The sequence below is a fragment of the Ranitomeya variabilis genome, chromosome 5 (assembly GCF_051348905.1).
Source record: "Ranitomeya variabilis isolate aRanVar5 chromosome 5, aRanVar5.hap1, whole genome shotgun sequence".
Lineage (NCBI taxonomy): Eukaryota > Metazoa > Chordata > Amphibia > Anura > Dendrobatidae > Ranitomeya > Ranitomeya variabilis.
Window position 1 is genome coordinate 512789754 of NC_135236.1, and position 21174 is coordinate 512810927.

Here is a 21174-nt window from a genome sequence, read left to right on the forward strand (position 1 = left end):
AGAAAGAAAAGTTGTGGAATTATGAAAATCACAGGATCGATTGACAGTTTAATGATACGCAAATGGTGAAAAAATGAAAACAAAATTTCAGAGCATCTCAATTTATTTAGTATTGAATATGAGTGCCATGCACCTAAATGCACACACTTACATGCCTTGGCTGATACCAGTTAGGTTATTAACAGTTGTCTGTGGAATGTTCTGCCATTTGAAGGCTTAGGCATGCAAAGCCTCAAGATCTGCTGCTGGCAGTGCTCTTTGCTATTACCAACCAAATACATCCAAGATGTGTTTGATGGTAGACAAGTACACTGACGCTGCCAAGCAACATACAACCTGACATTGTTATGGTAATAAATGGCTCACGGAACACTTTGGAGAAATGATCAAACCACTGTTCCATGACCAAATCAATGTAATGTCGTGCTGTTGGGTACCTGGAGTGAAGATGAAAGCGATCCATTTACAGTACTTTCTGACACCATAATCTAGGGAAGTAGGACTGGTGCGATGATGTCTAGTGACGGCCTCTTAATGGCATTGCTCATGTCATCCCCAGCCCAATCTTTGGTTCCTTTTGCATCCAAGACAATAGCAAGACTCATCACTGAAGAGGGTAGAGCTCCAATCCTGCCTCCACTGGGCCATTTCAGTCACCAGACTCCATCTGAAGACCATGTGGGCAACACCATGAAGAGGCCTTCACGAGGGAACATCACACTGTTCCATATGGCACTCTTGCTCAATACTGAATAAATTGAGATGTTCTGAAAATTGTGTTTCCGTTTTTTTCATCATTTTCATATCATTAACGTATATTGATCCAGTGATTGCCATAATATCATGATATTTTAATTTTGGTGTTGCAATTTCAATGTTGAGGCATATATAATATTTTATAACAGTTGTATGAAGATGTAGCAGATTAAAATGTTGGGATTGCGTTTTATTGAATAATGACTAGAGATCTAGTTCTCTCTAGCTTGGAGTTAGAGTAGTTGTGTAGTCAGATCAAAAAATATAACAATTAGGCAAGTTATTGAGGTGAAAATGGTTTTCAAGCCTGGATGAGACCTTTGACACTGACAATTCGAGACCACAGGACACCGAGAGGTCAAATAATCATTGAACATCTGCTTCACGGATCAGGAACCTACAAAAACCACAAAGACTACAAGTACAGCTATAACAACATATGTGCTTTGGCCATAAAACAGTAAATAGTGACAAGTCTGGGTCAACATGCTGGTACAACCTCTCTAGCTACTCCAAATAGCTACTATAAACATTGTGTGTATTTTGTTACAGCCTTTCACCCATTAACTGTATAATCTATACCTATTGAGAGTGTTTTACTGCAAGGACATCTAATCAGGACACTCAGCAAGGACACATACATAATGCATAGGACAGAACTGGACTGCCTCTCAGCAAGTTGTGTCCAAATATATACAAAAACACAAAATGACAAATAATAATAGAATTCATGATAAAGAGTCATTTTCTAGTTTCTGGACAAATATTCTTCACAATTAGAATATAAATGAAAAAGTAACACACTCATCTCTCAGAATTTTAAGATGTGGGCATAAAAGCGAGACGTGGTTTCCTGTCTCCAACTTGCAGCGGGTGCGCTGCTACTGTGCAGCAGATAGACATAACAATTATCCCCATTGCCATTAGATGGGGCAAATTTTCAATTTTTCTTTGACACTCGTAAATAGATACCAAGCTACTTATTTCTGTAGTGGATTCATTTTTCCATGGTACCACCCTTATTCGCTTAGCTTCATGTGAATGGGATCCTTGAAACTGTAGTTAATGCCTGTGATGCGTATCGTCCTTGAATTTAACACACACTTTGGTGCAGGATCTGTGCTCAAATCTATGTAAAATTCGACAACTGTGAATGGAACCGAACGCGATCACCGTATTCTTTGTTAGCTGTCACCTGTGCATGATGGCGTGATTTACCATATTGAGAAAGTAGGCACAAATCAAAATCTCTTTTGATCAACAATGGTTTGTACAATGTGAGGGTACAGCCATGGGTACGTCGGTCGCATGTACCCTGGCAAACCTGTATCTCGCATTTTTTGAGGACAAATATGTCTATTGTAATACCAACCCTTTTTTGAAACACATAAAATTATTTATTCGTTATGTGGATGATGTTTTAGTAATCTGGGACGGTACAGCAGAAGATTTTTCACACTTTGTGCAATACCTATCAGACATAAATACCATGAATATGAATTTTACATCCCATTATGGTGACCAGAATTTGGATTTTCTAGATGTCAAAATCACTATAGAAAATAGTAAAATAGTTACTGAAGTTTTTCGCAAACCCACCTCTTCAAATGCGCTCCTTCATTTCCAAAGTGCTCATCCCTTCTACACAAAACAGGCCCTGCCGTTTAGTCAATTTTTAAGGGTAAGAAGGATTAATAGCACGGAAAGGGGTTATAAAAAAGGATCGGAAATATTGTATAAGCGGTTCACAGAACGCGGGTACCCACGTCCTCTTTTAGATGCAGCCCTGACTAGGGTAAGAAAAGAGACTTCTAATGGTAAGAAATCGGAGAAACACAATAACACCAGTGAGGCCAAACAGTTCATTTTTAGTTTTAAATATGGCCCTATGGACACATACATCAGGTCCATAATCAGAAAAAATTGGCATATTTTGGGTAGAGATGTGGAGCTAACTGAGAGACTCCAAAATGGCCCACTTTTTGCTAGTAGACGTAGTAGAAATATAGGCGACTTACTGGTACAGAAACGTATTACTTCTGACCACACAAATTGGCTTAATAGAGATGTCCCCAAGGGAAACTTTAAGTGTGGACATTGTAATTTATGCTCTCAGCACATAACGGGTAACACCATTCAAATAGGACCAATAAAGCACATAGTCAGAGATTTTATTTCCTGTAAGACCACTTACGTGGTTTATGCCATTTTTTGCCAGTGCGGTTTTTATTACATAGGCAAAACCATTCGCCCATTGTATATCCGTATAAAAGAACATTTTGCATCAGTCCGAACGGGAAAAGGGGTGCCACGCTTAATAAATCATGTTAAACAATGCCATGCAGGCAATATTCATGAATTATCTTTTGCGGGCATTACACGCGTCTTTTCACCAAAATCAGGGGGCAATTTAAATCGGCTTCTATTAAGATGTGAAGCCCGTTGGATTATGCGTACTAACGCTACGGGCCCAATGGGGTTAAATGAACGGATTGATATGTCCGTCTTTTTGTAATGATCCGACACACATCCCTTTTGAAAAAATCCATTTAAGTATATATATAAAAAAACTTTTTTGCTTTTTTTCCCTTTTTGGGTAAAAATAAAAATAAAAATAATGGTATTTTTTCCCCCAGTTTGTTAGGATAGACCGTATTCCTTCTCGTCTCTGCTATGTTTAATATTAGGTATTCATCTATTTTCCTCTCTGTGTTTGCCCCTCGGGGTTTTCTTTTAAAATTTATTAAAATTTGTGTATTTTAACATTAAAATTAATTAGAATTAGCGTATTTTAACTTTAAATGTATTTATATTTGTGTATCGCTAGTAACAAATGTCTAATTAGTACCACCTGTGATGTACGGCATGAGGGGGACGTGATTACGTCTGCACAGACTACAAATCTCTCCTCCTCACAGCCGCCCGTCATCGGGACCTGTAGAAGCGCTCGCTGCGCGAAACAGCTGTAGTCCTTCACCTTCCAGCATGTTTTCTCCCACCCGCCTGTCTTTGTGAGATGTCCCAATAAAAATCAAGACTTGTTTGGACAAGAGGAGTGCGCTACGTCTTTCTTCTCCCTTTTCGGGTATTTGCTCAGTTTTTTCCTTGTATGCTGCACCCTCCATGAGCCGACTATCCGGGACGGAGTTAGTCTCAGTGATCTGGATGCTCGCCACGCACGAGGGGTAAGTGCACTTCAGCGGTGCTATATTTTCTCTCTTTTTTAAGACAAATCAAAATCTGTCTTGGTTGTGGAAACTGATAAAAGTTAAAAGAAGAAGTGCTACTAGAAACTATAAAGTGGAGTAATTTGTAATTAGAGCATAATTCTACTAACAAAATCACTTTTCTCTAATCGCACAACAATTGCCCCCTGCTGTGGCATATTTAGCTCTAAGCCTCCCCCTTCTGCACGTTCCAATGCCTGTGTCTCCATGGTTGTCAATGACTTCATGCAGGGATGTGGGCTGGCTAAGTAACCTGGTAGGAGAGAGAATACCTCTGGAGGGAGGCAGGTGATGAAGCAAACCATCATTGGTTTCGTGTTGACTCTACATCTATGAAAAATACAGTATGGGTCTATATATCCATCTTTTGGTGCAAATTACAAATCTATAATACCATAATACCACAGCATGCACAAAGCATTACAGACATTATTGCTAAATATATGCAGACTGCATTAAATAATCCGCATAAGTCATAGAAACGCTCCTTAGTCTTTATTCTGCAGGAATAAATAAAGGAATCTGCAGCACAGAGTAGTCCGACCTGTGGCAGCATTTTGTTTTTATGGGTCTAAGAAGATACTCGGAGATGATTACCATCTACCTGCCTGCTCTGCCCTGTGTCAATCTCTGCAGACTCAGGAGACGATTCTCCTTCTTCCTTTGATTTCACGTCAACAGAGCAGATCTTTCTCTTCTAGTCTGCTCTGTTAACAGGGCATCACTGCAGTTAGCCAGCTGTCAATCAGCATGAAATGGGCAAGCATGGTGGCTCAGCGCTAGGATCCAGGGTTCAAATCCCACCAAGGACAACATCTGCAATGAGTTTGTATGTTTTCCACATGTTTGCGTAGGTTTCCTATGAACAACAGTGATGGGAGACCTTGCAGTAACCTGGTATTCAGCTCATTCATGGGTCAAGGATCTCTTCTGCATGGAAGGTCTTGAAGGAAGAGGTCAATGAAGAGAAAAAGAAGGTGCGGCCAGCAGGGAATCCTTAAAAAATATAGACACAGAGTAGACCCAGGCATGTTTCAGACTATACGTCCTTAGCCATTGCAATGACTGAGTCTGAAATGCATCTGTGTCTAATCCATGTCTGGATTTTAATGGATTTGCAATAAAAAATAGTTTTTATGGATCCCTTGCTGGATGTACCTTCCTTTTCCTTCCTCCGGGTTCTCCGGTTTCCCCCACATTTCAAAGACATACTGATAGAGAATATAGATTGTGAGCCCCAATGGGGACAGCTGTGATAATGCATGTAAAGCGCTGAGAATATGATGGCGCTATATAAGAAAAACACAATAAATAAATACTCCAACAACAGAGCAGACCAGAAGAGAAGGAGCTACTGGGATGATATGATTTCACCGAAAGTGGGAGACTTGGCGGCAAGAGTGGTCTAAGCTGGAGGAGATCGTAGCTGGGCAGAACAGGCAGATAGTTAGCAACTACCTGCCGGTAAGTTCTCAACCTAATAAGAGAAAAAAACAAAGTCCCAGATAACCCATATAATGGTGAAGGTGACCAAATTGATATATAGTTTTCTAAAGAATAATTATATATAACTTGAAATTTACTGATTTACTTCCGTTTTCATCCTGGGCTTAGGAGTCTACTGAGCAGTCCTACTCCTACTCAATGATTGACAGCTATCTGTGCATGCAGTAATAATAATAAATAATAATAATAATTTTATTTATATAGCGCCAACATATTCCGCAGCGCTTTACAACTTATAGAGGGGACTTATACAGACAACAGACATTACAGCATAACAGAAATCACAGTTCAAAACAGATACCAGGAGGAATGAGGGCCCTGCTGCTCGCAAGCTTACAATCTATGAGGAAAAGGGGAGACACGAGAGGTGGATGGTAACAATTGCTTTAGTTATTTGGACCAGCCATAGTGTAAGGCTCGGGTGTTCATGTAAAGCTGCATGAACCAGTTAACTGCCTAAGTATGTAACAGTACAGACACAGAGGCTATTAACTGCATAAAGTGTATGAGAACATGATGGAGGAACGTGATTATGTTGTTGTTTTTTATTAATAGGCCACACAGGGATAATTAGGTTAATGCGTTGAGGCGGTAGGCCAATCTGAACAAATGAGTTTTTAGGGCACGCTTAAAACTGTGGGGATTGGGGATTAATTGTATTAACCTAGGTAGTGCATTCCAAAGAATCGGCGCCGCACGTGTAAAGTCTTGGAGACGGGAGTGGGAGGTTCTGATTATTGAGGATGCTAACCTGAGGTCATTAGCAGAGCGGAGGGCACGGGTAGGTTGGTAGACTGAGACCAGAGAGGAGATGTAGGGTGGTGCTGAGCCATGGAGTGCTTTGTGGATGAGGGTAGTAATTTTGTACTGGATTCTGGATTGGATGGGTAGCCAGTGTAATGACTGGCACAAGGTAGAGGCATCGGTGTAACGGTTGGCGAGGAATATGATCCTGGCAGCAGCATTCAGGACAGATTGGAGCGGGGAGAGTCTGGTAAAAGGTAGGCCAATTAGTAGAGAGTTACAATAGTCCAGACGAGAATGAATAAGTGAGACAGTAAGAGTTTTTGCAGAGTCGAAAGTAAGAAAAGGGCGAATTCTGGAAATGTTTTTGAGATGCAGATAAGAAGAGCGAGCCAGTAAAATACTATAAACTCTATTCTGCTTTAAAAAAATAATCATATCAATATAGCAATCTGAATTCACATGGGTAGAGTAGGGTTCACATCAGGTACCTGTGGAATATACACAACTAGTAACACTTTTATCCAAAGACAATTTCCTAAACTTTTGGGTCAATAGAAGTCTTCTACATTCCTTTACAACTATTAGGACAGACACACTAGCCCATTCTTGATGATATTCTGAACAACGTTTTCAATTCAGATAAGACAATAAAAAACCACTGTGAATACCAAACTATATTCGAGAATCTAGGACAATGGCAAACAGCTACATAATTCATCGAATGCCTTTCCTGCCAAGGAATTTTCTGCACTGAATGACACAATTAAGCTTACTGTCTCATCATTTGCTTCTAATTAAATATGCAACAGCATCAACAGTAATTGGTACTTGATGACCAGTATGCCATAGGTCACAAGCAAGTAACAGATAATGGCATACAAATGTCTTACTGGGAGAAGAGGAGCAATGATTGACTGATCGCTTTCTTGTAAGCCACTGTGCCCAGAACATACCCTGGGAGAGTGGAGCTTGCCAGTTGGAGTTTTTCCTATGTGGTTGAGAATTAGGATGGCTCCTCTAGGGCTCGGCACCTCTTCTCCATTCTGAAGATACTTCCTTAATTTGCTGAGGTCCACTGACCTGAAATGATGCTGTATTACACCTGAACATGGACAATTCTTTCAAATCATGAACAATGACAACCAAGGAAGGTGGGCTAAACAAATCCCTAGAACCTGAACCTGGTAATACATGCAAGTGAAAAATAAACTTTGGTGCTCGCTTTATAGCTTTCCATGTTTCCATTTGTACTGTTGGGTGGCCAAAAAAGATCAAGTTGACCAATAATGTGATCGAACTGGTTCCTACTGTATTTCATTCACCTTTCCAAAAAACTATGTAGCACATCAACTACAGTACTTTCTGCTTCACTGTGAATTTTAACCAAATTGTAAGGTACTTGTTAAGGAGAAATTTGAGGCATTAACATTAATCACCTATCCTTGGGACAGTTACGTTTTATGTTGGCCGCCATTCATATTATGCAACTGTTACTTGAATCCAAGTCAGTGCCCAAAAGTGACAGAAGTTGCACCATATTTATCATGGTGGTGCATCCTAATAAATACATATGTAACATCTTGCTAGGCTTAATAGGCACTTTTTTTCTTCCTTATGTCTCCTCTTGGCTGGACTATTTTTCACCATTATTTTATGCCAAAATATTGGAGCATGTTATTAATAAGTCTGACGTTCTTTACAACTCATTTTAGCCTTAACCTCCTTTTTAATACATCTTTCAAAACTGTCTGGTTCAATACTGTATATCCTACACATAATAAATCTGGTGGACAGCATGTACTCCAATTTTTATAGCAATTTGAGACACAATTATAGAGCCATTTCACACAGTACTGTGCAAAACTTTGCTTTCAAAACCTCTAGGTACACTTGCACACAGTTTGTGAAGGGATTGTAAAGGGAGGTTGCTCCAAACATCTTGGAAAACTAACTACAGATCTGTAGATATAGGTTTGTGCAAATCCTTGTCCCTTTTCATGTAATCTCATGTAGACCCGATGATGTTGAGATCAGGGCTCTGTTGGCGCAGTATCATCACTTCCAGGACTCGTTGCTAGTCTTTATGCTATAGTTCTTGATGACATTTGTATGTTTGAGGTTGTGGTTCTGTTGCAGAAATTTGGAGCCTTAGATGCCTTCATGGAGGTATTTCATGATGGAAAAGTATCTTTCTGTATTTATCAGCATTGAGGACACCAAAAAAATATGCAACTTTGAGGACAGTAAACACAGTGGTCATCCAAGGAAAATTAGGGCAGCAGATGTAATACACATCATACTTACTTTCCTTCAAAATCAGAAGATGTCCAGCTCTGACATCAGCTCGGAACTGGCAGTGGGACCAAGCTACAAGTGTGTACTGTTCTTAAAGGTGTGGCCAGCAGTGGTCTCGATGGAAAAATTGTGGCCAAAAGCTAAACTTTTATTGTGGAAACAAGGCCAAGTGACTAAACAATAGGAACTGGGGTGCAGAAACCAGAGGAACTGTGGTGCAGAGAAATGGCATTGGGTGCTTTGGATTGATTAGTCGAAATATGAAATATTTAGCCGTAATAGGATGCAGTATGTTCGCCAAAGGTCTGGAGAACAGCACAATAATGATTGTCTGCAAACAACAGTGAAGCATAGTGGAAGTTCCTTGCAAGTTTGGGGCTGCATTTCAGTTAATGGATTTGGCCAGGATTAATGGTGTCCTCAACACTTTGAAATACAGGTCGATTCTTATGCATCATGTAATGAGGCATCTGATTGGTTCCAAATTTAATCTGCAGCAAGACAACAACCCCAAATATACATCCAGTGTCATTAAGAACTTTCTTCAGAAGAACAAGGAGTCCTGGAAGTGATGATATGGCCCCCACAGAGCTCTGATCTCATCAACATCGCTTAGTCTGTGTGGGATTACATGAAGAAGCATAAGCTAATGCCACACAAAATCTGATTTAGATTTCTATTTTGTTCATTCATTTTGCATTTTGTCAGTCAATAAAAAAAAACAATTAAAGGGGTTTTAGACAAACTATTCTCAATCCCTATGTTTCCCCTTTGTACAATTATAACACCCATATGCACCTCTAGTGCTGGAGTCATTACAGGCCCAGGCTCTCCCGGGGGGTGGGGGGTCACATGATCCCCACAGCCAATCAGAGCTGGCTTCATACTCCCCGCCTCCGGATGAATCACATACATCCTAAGGAAGTGAGAGAGCAGCAGCTGATTGGCTGCAAGGATTGTGTGATATAAGAATGTCACGGTATCCCCAGGAGAGCCCGTGCTGATACCGCTAGAACGGCGCCGGCACTGAAGGTGATTTTAAGTGTTATTATTTTACAAGGGGGAAACATAGGGATCGAGATGGGGTTTTCCGAGTAGTGGACAACCCCTTTAACATTTCTATTTTTTTAAAGCATCCTAACTTCCACACCTGACTATCCCTTCTGCGCAGTAATATATATTATATATATATATATATATATATATATATATATATATACACACATAAATATAAATATATATATATATATATATATATATATATACAGTATATATATATACAGTGCTTAGCTTAAATGTGTACAAAGACTTAATTTCAAACAAAATATATGTTTTATATATATATATTATACTTCAGCTTTCCACTTTACTGTCTGAGTCAGGTATATGAGCGATCAATAAGGAATGACAGCAATGTAGGTGGTGGTGACATTGACCTGTCCTTACTGCATTCCTGTATGGAGACAGCTCTGTTCAGAGGAATATATTCGCCCAAAGCCTAGAATGCAGTGGACATCTTACCTGTCTGACAGGTGGATTTGTCAATACAAAAACCATCTGATAACTGGCTATTAAATAGGCAAGGTGTAACAGGTTGTTATTATTATTAATATATTTCACAACAAGCCGTCCTACAAGAATGCCGTGAATATATATATTATATAACCTAAATGAGTTCATATGCTTTGGTCAAAGGACACTGTATTCTATCTTATGTATCTATTCTTATATTTCTTCCTCCTAGCTATTAGTAGGTTGTAGCATAGAAATATGCTGTCTAGCCATAATGGCCAGCTATATGTGTGACCATACACCAATTCTTCCTAAATACTGATTGGGGAGGCAATCTGATTACTGGGGGAAGCAGCCAAGCAGGAATGATATCTATTATATTATACCCTCGTGCCTCCAAATAGTTTTGCAATGGTAAGGTTGGGTGTCTGCCATGCTGCAGGTCAGCACCGTATTAATATTGTTACAACTGGTGAAGACCATTCCATTAAGAACCAATGCTAAATATCAATGGTCCTTCACACATGGGGAAGAATGGAGGTGCGGGGGCTGGCTACCAGCAGAATCCCTCCCATGGTGTGTCTGCTGATGCTGGAAACCAAGATGGGGCACCTATTAAAATGACTAGTCTCTGCTTTCCATTGTTTCCCTGACGGTCCGTGCAGTTCTCAAGTCCAGGTGACTTGTTGGAAGTTGGAACCTATTCTCCACGACCTGGCAACTTGTCATCATTGATGTCACCCAGGCAGATCCATGTTTGGCTCTGACATCAGGGCGGTGGGCACCTCTGTCTCTTGGCTACACGTTCTCACCATCACCGAGTGGTCATACATTTGTGCATGGCGCCGAGCTCACAGATACCACGTCCCACCATGTGCACTACACGGTTCAGCCCAACCTCAGTAGCACCACACAATGAAACTGTTGCCTGACCCAGACCAACCCATTCCCTATCCCACCATGACATCATAAAGCGAGGACTTCTCTATCTTCAGAAACCTGATATTAACACTAATTATTAACATATGACTGTATCATTTACCGTCCTAACACAATGTAGTCACTGCCTGGGAATAGAAAACGCTCCTCTCTGTGCTACACTGGTGAGCAGTCTCCTATAGGCCAGCATGGCGCTGTCACTCCAAGGACATCAGGTCTACTGAACTCAGGAGGCAGGAACATCCATGGAGAAGTGGATGGATGGAGAGAAGACAGGTAGATATGAGATAGATAGATAGATAGATAGATAGATAGATAGATAGATAGATAGATATGGGATAGATGGATAGATAGATAGATAGATAGATAGATATGGGATAGATAGATAGATAGATAGATAGATAGATAGATAGATAGATAGATAGATGGATATGGGATAGATGGATAGATAGATAGATAGATAGATAGATAGATAGATAGATATGGGATAGATGGATATGGGATAGATAGATAGATAGATAGATAGATAGATAGATAGATAGATAGATATGGGATAGATGGATATGGGATAGATAGATAGATATGGATATCTCGCTCCTTGATGTCACATTGCTAGTCTATCTAAAATGTAAAAGTTGCCCCAGTGCACAGAGCCAGGCCTGCCTTCATTAGATCCATACTCCAGGATCCATACAGTCAATCACACCCTACACACAGTGATACTATATAGTCCGGTGCTTAGGAACGATGATTTCATTCTTAGTGCAGGGCTGGTGAGAGAGTTGGTTGTATACAGAGCATTACACTGTGTCCAGCAAACAATGAGAAGAACAAAGTAGGATCCCTATAGAACCCCATAAGTCATGGCGACCCATGAGGGCACCATGCCGGCAGTCCTGTACTTACAGTTGGTGCTCATGATGCCAGGCTCTTGTTGTCGGTGGGCGCTCTGCTCTGGTGCTGGGTGCTGCAGGTTCCTGCCGTGTCCGCCACCTAGAAGCTTCCCATGCCAGCCATCCCCGGGCACGGAGCAGCCACCTCTGCTCTCAGGTAGACCGAGGCTGAGGAGAGGGCAGAGTGCCAGCAGCAGGGAGCACAGTGACAGGGAGGTGACAGAGCCTCGCACTGACGGCCACTGTCACCAGCGCCCAGGATCGTGCAGCTCCCGGCACTCGGGGGTGTGGACTGTGGAGACAGAGGGGGAGGCAGAGGCACGGCACAGACCTGACTGCTCGGATCCCTGCCGTGTGCAGCCGCGCTCTGCTGTCCGCTGGTGGCAGGCAGTGTGAGGCTCTTATCACTGGGAATCCTCCGGGACATTCCCATGACAGGATCACGGTGACCGGGGGCTGCGATTACCGGCATGAACTGAGCCCGGATAGTGCGTGTCTGCTGCCACCTGCTGGTCACAGCGTATGGCGGCATCAAAGCGAGCAGCGCTGTCTGAGCAGCACATGGTCCTGGGCAGTGAGGTAATGCTCAGCGCTGTGCCAAGGCTACCCCCTGCCCAGAGTGTGCCACACAGTGCCAGGGTTGTGCCCCTGCCCAGACTGTGCCACACAGTGCCAGGGTTGTGCCCCTGCCCAGACTGTGCCACACAGTGCCAAGTTTGTGCCCCTGCCCAGGCTCTACCATACAGTGCCTAGGCTGTGCCCCTGCCCAGGCTCTAATATACAGTGCCAAGGTTGTGCCCCTGCCCAGGTTGTGCCACACAGTGCCAAGGCTGCGCCCCTGCCCAGGCTCAACCATACAGTACCAAGGCTGTGCCTACGCCCAGGCTGCACCATACAGTGCCAAGGCTGTGCCCACTGTATGAATCCACTATAAGCACTGATTCTTAGGCTAGAGTCACACTAAACATATGAAAAATCGGACCACGTCTCCCTGCTGAGAGTCGCACGAGGGTAATGCGAGTACACTCCGATTTTTCTCACCTAGCATCCGATTCCCATCAGAATGCAGTGCGATTATAACATGAGCTTTTACATACAGCAGTTCTCTCTGTTGTTTACACATCATTTTCAGAGGAAACATTGGTCATACATATACCATTTATACATAATACGGTACATAGATACATAGATAGTAAAAAAGCCGGCAATTCATGTGCAGTGTACAATCACACTGACAGGCTAGAATAGAATAGATAGAATAGAAATATACACATAGAATACATAGATATATAGATGGCAGTGACACGCACATATACAGCTGTTTCAAAAATGAAGAGACCACCACATGAAAACCCTGTCATGGGCAGCCCAATCTCCAGACCTGAACTCCAGTGAAAACCTCTGGAATGTAATCAAGAGGATGATGGATAGTCACAAGCCATGAAACAAAGAAGAACTGCTTACATTTTTACACCAGGAGCAGTATGAAAGGCTGGTGGAAAGCATGCCAAGACGCATGAAAGCTGGGATTAAAAATCATGGTTATTCCATAGAATATTGATTTCGGAACTCTTCCTGAGTTAAAACATTAGTATTGTTGTTTCTAAATGATGATGAACTTGTTTTCTTTGCATTATTTGCGGTCTGAAAGCAATGGAGTTTTTTATTTTGACCATTTTTCTTTGTCAGAAAAAAGTACAAAATTTATTGCTTGGAAATTCGGAGAGATGTCAGTAGTTTAGCTGGTATTTTATCTATAATGGAGTGGCCAGTGCAGTCACCAGATCTCAACCCCATTGAGCTGTTGTGGGAGCAGCTTGACCGTAAGGTACGCAAAAAGTGCCCATCAAGCCAAACCAACTTGTGGGAGAGCTTCTGGAGGCATGGGGTGAAATTTCTCTAGATTACCTCAGCAAATTAACTGCTAGAATGCCAAAGGTCTGCAATACTGTAATTGCTGCAAAGGGAGCATTCTTTGACAAAAGCAAAATTTGAAGGAGAAAATTATTATTTCAAATAAAAATCTTTTTTTCGAACCTTGTCAATGTCTGGAATAGATTTTAAATTTATTTGGCAACTCATTTAATTAATAAAAGTATGAGTTTTCATTGAAAAAACAAAATTGTCTGGGTGACCCTAAACTTTTGAACGGTAGTGTATATGTATATATTTTACATAGATAGATAAAAGAAAAGCCTGCAAATCATCTGCCGTGTAGTGTAAAATCACTGCAGGAGCTGACAGGATAGAAGAGATGGATTACATACAGTAAATACATATAGAATAGGTAGATAGCTAGATGTCAGTAACAAATACAATTAGTACAGTGTGTGTGCAAATTACTGGACTTGTATTAAATTTATAAAAGATTATTTTTCGGAAAAAAATGGCGTGGGCTCCTGCAAAATTTTCACAACCAGCAGAGGGAAAGCCGGCTGCTCATGGTCGATGTTTATAGCCTGGGAAGGGAGTAATATCTATGGAGCTTCCCAGGCTATTAATATCAGCTCACAGCTGTATACTTAGCGCCTTTACTGGCTATTAAAATGGGGTACCCTTAAAAAAGAATTACGAAGGGTCCCCCTATAATTATTAATCGGCAAAGGCTATGCAGACAGCTGCGAGCTGATAGTAATAGCCTGGGAAGGAGCCATAGATACTGGCCTTCTCAGGCTAAAAACATCAGCTCTCAGCCATCCTAGAAAAGGAACATCTCTAAGATGTGCCAATTCTGGCACTTAGCCTCGCTTTTTCCACTTGCCCTGTAGCAGTGGCAAGTGGGGTGATAGTTGCAGGGGTTGATGTCACCTTTGTATTAGGTGACATCAAGCCCAGAGGTTAGTGATGGAGAGGCGTCAATAAGACGCCACCATTACTAACCCTATTGTCACATTGTAAGAAAACACAGACACCCAGAAAAAGTCTTTTAATTGAAAGAATGGCACAGACTACTTTAATATTCTTAATCAAAACCATACTTATGACCTCGCCCTTGTCATCTGCAAAAGAGGTTAAAAACAAACAACAGTATTCCTCACCTTTCCGCAGAGATGCTTTTAATACATTTGTCCCACATCGGGTCCAGCCCCGCTACATCTAGATGGCAGGTTGCTTGGATGCATGATGCGTCCATACAGCCTGTCATGGCTGTGAACTCCTAGGACCTGTCAGATAGCACTGCGAGCAGGAGAACTTTCTCACACTCGCGGTGCCTTCAGACAGGGAGTAGCAGTTCACAGGGAGACACTAAGCACATGGTGCTCAGCGTCTGCAGGATGACAGGCTGTATTGATGCATCATGCATCCATGCAGCCTGCCATCTAGATGTAGCAGAGCTGGACCCGTCGTGGGACAAATGGATTATCTGGGGATAACTTACTGATCGGGGGTGTCCATTAGCAGGAAATCCGCATCAACCAATTTTATCTTGGATAGGGAACATTTATCCCCATTGCAACTTGCCGCAGGAGATCAGGCTCCAGAACGCTGCGCCATTCACTGTGGGGTCGCCAGAAATAGCCTACTGCAGCACTCAGCAGCCCCATAGTGAATGAATGGAGCAGCGGTCGAGTATGAGCAATGCCACTCTATTCTGTAACAGGGGTGAAAGTGTCCCAGAATTTAATTTTCCTTGTATTTTGCAAAAATCATATTCTCCAGAATACAGACTTAGTAAATCGCACCTCACAAACCCAGCAAAATGGTGGCCAACTACGACCACCATTTTGCTGCAATGTAGACAACCAGGCAAACGGTTACAAAAAATGATCCCTCACCACTCAGCTATCCCGCCACCCACGTACGGACTGGGGCTGAAATTCAGCCCTGGCATTTGAAATCACACAGGCCCATGTTGTCCCCGTCCCCAAGCACCAGATAGAATATATTACTACTATTACCCTGGATGGAGGAAAGGAAGATTTACTACCAGACCAATATTTCTAATGATTTCCGTGGCCTGCTGGGGTAAGTGACGGAGTCAGTGACTTTGTGCTCCGCCACAACTCTTAACAGTATGGGTGTCTTGAGATTACAGATTCTGCTAACAACATTGCAGACAAGGCGGCCCACAACCAGACAGGCCCTTCTGGCATTTGCCAGAATTGCCAGATGGCCAGTCCGGCCCTGGCCCTATTGATCATCTGTGGGGCATCCTCAAAGGGAAGGTGGAGGAGCACAAGGTCTCTAACATCCACCAGCTCTGTGATATCGTGATGAAGGAGTGGAAGAGGATTCCAGTGGGAATCTGTGAAGTTCTAGTGAACTCTGTTATGACCCCAGTGGACAGGGTCTCAGAGGAACGTGTAAGTCTGCAAGATACAAAAATCCAGCTCATAGGGCTGTGGTAACTGGGTTGACCAAATAGCTACTCCTAACGCCAACACTAGAAGTAGCCGGGGATCATGCCTACGGTGATCGCTAGATGACTCGCGCCAGCTGGAGAATCTAACTACCCCTAGGAGAAGAAAACAAAGACCTCTCTTGCCTCCAGAGAAAGGGACCCCAAAGCAAGATACAAGCCCCCCACAAATAATAACGGTGAGGTAAGAGGAAATGACAAACACAGAAATGAACCAGGTTCAGCAAAGAGAGGCCAGCTTACTAATAGCAGAATATAGCAAGATAACTTATCTGGTCAACAAAAACCCTATAAAAATCCACGCTGGAGATTCAAGAACCCCCGAACCGTCTAACGGTCCGGGGGGAGAACACCAGCCCCCTAGAGCTTCCAGCAAAGGTCAGGATACAGATAGGAACAAGCTGGACAAAAATACCTAACAAAACAAAAGCAAAAAGCAAAGAAGCAGACTTAGCTTGAAAAACAGGAACCAGGATCAGAGGACAAGAGCACAACAGATTAGCTCTGATTTCAATGATGCCAGGCATTGAACTGAAGGTCCAGGGAGCTTAAATAGCAACGCCCCTGAACTAACGGCCCAGGTGAGGATATAGGAAAAGACAGACGCTCCAGAGTCAAATCACTAATGACCACTAGAGGGAGCAAAAAGCAAAATCACAACAGTACCCCCCCCTTAGTGAGGGGTCACCGAACCCTCACCACGACCACCAGGGCGATCAGGATGAGCGGCGTGAAAGGCACGAACTAAATCGGCCGCATGAACATCAGAGGCGACCACCCAGGAATTATCTTCCTGACCATAGCCCTTCCACTTGACCAGGTACTGAAGCCTCCGCCTGGAGAGACGAGAATCCAAGATCTTCTCCACCACGTACTCCAACTCGCCCTCAACCAACACCGGAGCAGGAGGCTCAGCAGAAGGAACCACAGGCACAACGTACCGCCGCAACAAGGACCTATGAAACACGTTGTGGATAGCAAACGACACAGGAAGATCCAGGCGAAAGGATACAGGATTAAGAATTTCCAATATCTTGTAAGGACCAATAAAACGAGGTTTAAATTTGGGAGAGGAAACCTTCATAGGAACAAAGCGGGAAGAAAGCCACACCAAATCCCCAACACGTAGTCGGGGACCCACACCGCGGCGGCGGTTGGCAAAGCGCTGAGCCCTCTCCTGTGACAACTTCAAGTTGTCCACCACAAGATTCCAGATCCGCTGCAACCTATCCACCACAGAATCCACCCCAGGGCAGTCAGAAGGTTCCACATGACCCGAAGAAAAACGAGGGTGGAAACCAGAGTTGCAGAAAAACGGCGAAACCAAGGTGGCGGAACTAGCCCGATTATTAAGGGCAAACTCAGCTAACGGCAAGAAGGTCACCCAATCGTCCTGATCAGCAGAGACAAAACACCTCAAATAAGCCTCCAAAGTCTGATTAGTTCGCTCCGTCTGTCCATTAGTCTGAGGATGGAAAGCAGACGAAAACGACAAGTCAATGCCCATCCTACTACAAAAGGATCGCCAGAATCTGGAAACGAACTGGGATCCTCTGTCTGACACAATATTCTCAGGGATGCCGTGCAAACGAACCACGTTCTGGAAAAACACAGGAACCAGATCGGAAGAGGAAGGCAGTTTAGGCAAAGGAACCAAATGGACCATCTTGGAGAAGCGATCACATATCACCCAGATAACAGACATGCCCTGAGACACCGGAAGATCAGAAATGAAATCCATGGAGATATGTGTCCAAGGTCTCTTAGGGACAGGCAAGGGCAAGAGCAACCCGCTGGCACGAGAACAGCAAGGCTTAGCTCGAGCACAAGTCCCACAGGACTGTACAAATGACCGCACATCCCTAGACAAGGAAGGCCACCAAAAGGATCTGGCCACCAGATCTCTGGTGCCAAAAATTCCTGGGTGACCTGCCAACACCGAGGAATGAACCTCGGAAATGACTCTGCTGGTCCACTTATCAGGCACAAACAGTCTGTCAGGTGGACAAGAATCAGGCCTATCAGCCTGAAATCTCTGCAACACACGTCGCAGATCTGGAGAAATAGCTGACAAGATAATACCATCCTTAAGAATACCAACAGGTTCAGCGACTCCAGGAGCATCAGGCACAAAGCTCCTGGAAAGAGCATCGGCCTTCACATTCTTTGAACCTGGTAAATACGAGACAACAAAGTCAAAACGGGAGAAAAACAATGACCAGCGGGCCTGTCTAGGATTCAGGCGTTTAGCAGACTCGAGATACATCAGATTTTTGTGATCAGTCAAGACCACCACACGATGCTTAGCACCCTCGAGCCAATGACGCCACTCCTCAAATGCCCATTTCATGGCCAACAACTCCCGATTGCCCACATCATAATTTCGCTCCGCAGGCGAAAACTTCCTAGAGAAAAAGGCGCAAGGTCTCATAACAGAGCAACCAGGGCCTCTCTGCGACAAAACGGCCCCTGCTCCAATCTCTGAAGCATCCACCTCAACTTGAAAGGGAAGCGAGACATCAGGCTGGCACAAAACAGGCGCCGAAGTAAACCGACGTTTCAACTCCTGGAAAGCCTCCACGGCAGCAGGAGCCCAATTAACCACATCGGAGCCCTTCTTGGTCATATCCGTCAAAGGTTTCACAATGCTAGAAAAGTTAGCGATAAAACGACGGTAGAAGTTAGCGAAACCCAAGAACTTCTGAAGACTCTTAACTGACAAGGGCTGAGTCCAATCAAGAATAGCTCGCTCGGACCTTGACTGGGTCCATCTCCACAGCAGAAGGGGAAAAAATGAACCCCAAAAAGGGAACCTTCTGTACACCAAAAAGACACTTTGAGCCCTTGACAAACAAAGAATTTTCACGCAAAATTTTAAAGACCATCCTGACCTGCTCCACATGCGAGTCCCAATTATCAGAAAAAAACAGAATATCATCCAGATAAACGATCAGAAATTTATCCAGATAGTTCCGGAAAATGTCATGCATAAAGGACTGAAAAACTGAAGGGGCATTAGAGAGCCCAAAAGGCATCACCAAGTACTCAAAATGACCTTCGGGCGTATTGAATGCGGTTTTCCATTCATCCCCTTGCTTAACGCGCACAAGGTTGTACGCACCACGAAGGTCTATCTTGGTAAACCACTTGGCACCTTTAATCCGGGCAAACAAGTCAGACAACAGCGGCAAAGGATACTGAAATTTGACAGTGATCTTATTTAAAAGCCGATAGTCAATACAAGGCCTCAAAGATCCGTCCTTTTTAGCCACAAAAAAGAATCCCGCACCAAGAGGGGAAGAAGACGGACGAATGTGTCCTTTCTCCAGAGACTCCTTGATATATGAACGCATAGCGGTATGTTCAGGTATCGACAGATTAAACAGTCTTCCCTTAGGAAATTTACTGCCTGGAATCAAATCTATTGCACAGTCACATTCCCTATGAGGAGGCAATGCACTGGACCTGGACTCGCTAAAGACATCCTGATAATCAGACAAGTACTCCGGAACTTCCGAAGGCGTAGAAGAAGCAATAGACACAGGCAGGGAATCCTCATGAATACCACGACAGCCCCAACTAGACACTGACATAGCCTTCCAGTCAAGGACTGGATTATGGGTCTGTAACCATGGCAGCCCCAAAACAACCAAATCATGCATTTTATGTAGAACGAGAAAACGTATCACCTCGCGGTGTTCAGGAGTCATGCACATGGTAACCTGTGTCCAATACTGCGGTTTATTTTCTGCTAATGGCGTAGCATCAATACCCCTAAGAGGGATAGGATTTTCTAATGGTTCAAGAATAAAACCACAGCGCTTAGCAAATGAGAGATCCATAAGACTCAGGGCAGCACCTGAATCTACAAACGCCATGACAGGATAAGATGACAGTGAGCAAATCAAAGTTACAGACAGAATAAACTTAGGATGCAAATTACCAACGGTGACAGGACTAACAACCTTAGATATACGTTTAAAGCATGCTGAGATAACATGTGTAGAATCACCACAGTAGTAGCACAAGCCATTCCGGCGTCTATGAATTTTCCTCTCATTTCTAGTCAGGATTCTATCACATTGCATCAAATCAGGTGTCCGTTCAGACAACACCATGAGGGAATTTGCGGTTTTTCTATCACATTGCATCACATCAGGTGTCTGTTCAGACAACAACATGAGGGAATTTGCGGTTTTGCGCTCCCGCAACCGCTGGTCAATTTGAATAGCCAGGGACATGGTATCATTCAGACCTGTGGGAATGGGAAAACCCACCATAACATTCTTAATGGCCTCAGAAAGGCCATTTCTAAAATTAGCGGCCAGTGCACACTCGTTCCAATGTGTCAGCACGGACCATTTCCGAAATTTTTGGCAATACACCTCAGCCTCGTCCTGGCCCTGAGACATAGCCAGCAAGGCTTTCTCTGCCTGGATCTCAAGATTGGGTTCCTCATAAAGTAAACCGAGCGCCAGAAAAAACGCATCAATATCAGCCAATGCCGGATCTCCTGGCGCCAACGAAAAAGCCCAATCCTGAGGGTCACCCCGTAAGAATGAAATAACAATTTTTACTTGTTGAGCAGAGTCTCCAGACGAACAAGGTTTCAGGGACAAAAATAATTTACAATTATTCCTGAAATTCCTAAACTTAAATCGGTCTCCTGAAAACAGTTCAGGAATCGGAATCTTGGGTTCAGACCTAGGATTTCTGGTAACATAATCTTGTATACCCTGCACACGAGCGGCAAGCTGGTCCACACTTGTAATCAAGGTCTGGACATTCATGTCTGCAGCAAGCTTAAGCCACTCTGAGGTAAAGGGGAAAAGAAAAAAAAAAAAAATGAGAGAGGAAAAGAAAAAAACTCAAAATTTTCTTTCTTATAATCCCACTTCTGCAATGCATTAAACATTTAATACTGGCCTGGCATACTGTT

The 21174-nt window shown here is 43.2% G+C and overlaps 1 protein-coding gene across 6 annotated transcripts in view; it reads right to left on the bottom strand.

The window, feature by feature from the left end:
• The window catches only part of ABLIM3 (actin binding LIM protein family member 3), a 222284-nt gene extending 209940 nt beyond the window's left edge, over nt 1-12344 (bottom strand). For 2 of the 6 annotated variants that reach the window (XR_013215818.1, XR_013215814.1), the window contains exon 1: nt 11889-12344. The gene's annotated coding sequence lies outside the window, so the exon portion shown is untranslated. Of the gene's footprint in view, nt 1-7189; nt 7316-11888 lie in introns of those variants that run through there. The other 4 variants (XR_013215816.1, XR_013215820.1, XR_013215821.1 and 1 more) reach the window with 4 other exon arrangements.
• Between the last annotated feature and the right edge of the window lie 8830 nt (nt 12345-21174).